Here is a 2,500-nt window from a genome sequence, read left to right on the forward strand (position 1 = left end):
CCTGCTTGAAACGGGGAGGGCTAAGGGGATTCTGTCACCGCTCTATTAAAACTTAGCAAGTCTTAGGTAGCGCTCCAAGACTGTCGCCATACGATACGCTCTATGGCAAATGCAGGTGTGGGTGGGTTCAGCCCCACTTTGCTCCGGTTCGGCACTGAGCCCGTCGTCTCATAAGGGCGCGGGCCAACCTCGCGTGGAGCTCCCTGTTTCATAGCCACCCACGGAACCAAATAGGAGACTGCATAAACAGACGCGGATAGCGGGCCTGAGTTTGAGCCCAATAGAATGAGTAACACGAAAACTAAGAAGGTCAAAAGACCAAGGGGTTGACAAGAAAGATCCGGACCAAGCGTTCATGGATCTTCAAGATCGAATGGAGGCGATGCGTTTTGGGATAAGCAAACTCGATGATGAGTCTTCCCATTTTACGCTAGTTACGGTAATGATGGACTTCCTCGATGAGGTAATGTCCGAATTTCGAAGGTACAGAGCCGTAAATCGCATGCAGCAGGTCCTCGACCGTCAAACGCAAACGTCGTTTGACGGTAACGATGGATTCGGGCCGCAAACGCGAAAAGGCAGAAGACCAGTGGCTGATGACCAACAGCCTGGTCCAAGTGGGTTGCAAAGATTGCAACAACAACAACAACAACCATCGAGGTTGACCCTGTTAGGGAAGCGGTGGAAAATATTCCAAGTCCGAGAAACGGACCGAATATTAATGAGGGTAGAATTAATAAGAGGAAGAAGAAGAAGAGCAAGAAGAAGCAGAATAAGCCCAGGAAGCGGCCTGAGGCTCTGCTGATATCGGACTGCACTTCCGAGGAGCTGGCGAAATTGCTCAAGGAAATGAAGCAGTCCGATGCTCTTAAATCGGTTGGAGAGACAATCTCTAAGGTCCGACGGGCCCAGAATGGAGGCATGTTGCTAGAACTTAAGCAGGGTAGTTCTGCTAGTGCAATTGCCCCAAAGGTTAAGGAAGCGGTGAAGGGCAAGGCGTCAGTGAGAACGCTAGCTCCTTCTAAAATGATTGAGATCATGCATCTCGATGAAATTACCACCCCAGAGGAGGTTGCGGAGTCTGTCAAAGCACAGCTCAACATCGAGATAGAAATAGATCGTATCAAAATGAAGAAAGGCCGCGCGGCCGGTACGCAGTGGGCACGGATCAACGTATCGCTGCCAGACTTTCAAAGCTTCCTGAATTTGGGAAAGCTGAAAGTTGGTTGGTCGATATGCCATATCCGCGAGGTTATGGAAGAGCAGAAATGCTATAAGTGTTGGAAGGTAGGCCATACGAGCTACCATTGTAGGGAACCAGACAGAAGTAATCTGTGCTGGAAATGCGGTTTGAGTGGACACAAGAAGCAAGCTTGTACCAACTCTGTCAAGTGTTTGATTGCGGTACGAGGTCACAGAACCTTCACGCAACGGGCAGTTATATGTGTAGGCGAACGATTAGATCATAATGGTTAGGTTGCTACAACATAACCAGAATCATAGTTATGCTGCATTTCAGTTAATGTGGCAAACGATTAGGAAGAATCTGCGGATATAGTGTTGATTGCAGATCCGTATCTGGCAACAACCAACGTCAAAGTGTTACGCAATGACGATAACACAGCAGCGGTAGTGGTTAACGCGGACTTACCAGTTAAGGTAGTCAGTAAGGCTTTGAAGGGTTTAATGATAGTTGACATAGGTGATATGCGAGTGGTTAGCGTTTACGCGCCACCTAGATTTAGTATGGAAGAGTTCCAGAACATGTTGGATAACACGGTAATGGCCGTAACCGGTATCCACAAATTCGTTATCGGGGGGACTTCAACGCTTGGTCATCAAGTTGGAACAACCAACTTGGCGAGCGTGGAGAAACCCAGAAACGAAGAGGTGAGTTGGTTTTATCAACCTTTGCGCAGATTGACGCAATTTTATTGAACGACGGCAGCACCCCAACTTATGTTGGACCAGGGCGCACGTCAGTAGTTGATCTTACTTTGCGAGCCGAACCGTAGCAAGATCATTTAAGTGGGAGGTGTTATCTAGCTATATGAACTCTGATCATCGTGCAATACGAATAGATCTTGAGACGCAAAGCGTGCGTAATCTGTCCCGACCCATAACGGATGGAGCATCAAGTATTTTAGCAAAGATATATTTGAAGTTATGATGCAAGCCGCTTTTGAGACCGAGGTCACAACAAGCGAAGACTTAATGCGTATACTTGTCACGGCGTGTAATGCGACGATGACTAAACGTAAGAGGTACACTCCTAACAAGAGTGCATTTTGGTGGACGTTAGAGATTGAGGCACTTCGCAAAGAGTGCAAACACCGCGATCGATTAGCGCAAAGAGCTTTTAATACTGATCTCTATTCTACTTTTAGGGACGAGTTCAAGGTGGCACGGAATGCCCTCAAGCGATTGATCAAGCATACCCGACAGAGGAAGTGGAAAGAGTTCCTGGGAACAGCGAACAACGCATCATTTGGTATAGTAT

General features: G+C 47.6%; 1 pseudogene; it reads left to right on the plus strand.

Moving 5' to 3' along the window:
• Positions 1–2,500, plus strand: part of LOC120907546 — a 9,140-nt pseudogene that overhangs the window by 2,908 nt on the left and 3,732 nt on the right.

Source organism: Anopheles arabiensis, assembly GCF_016920715.1.
Source record: "Anopheles arabiensis isolate DONGOLA chromosome X unlocalized genomic scaffold, AaraD3 X_pericentromeric_contig0009, whole genome shotgun sequence".
NCBI classification, from domain to species: Eukaryota; Metazoa; Arthropoda; class Insecta; order Diptera; family Culicidae; genus Anopheles; species Anopheles arabiensis.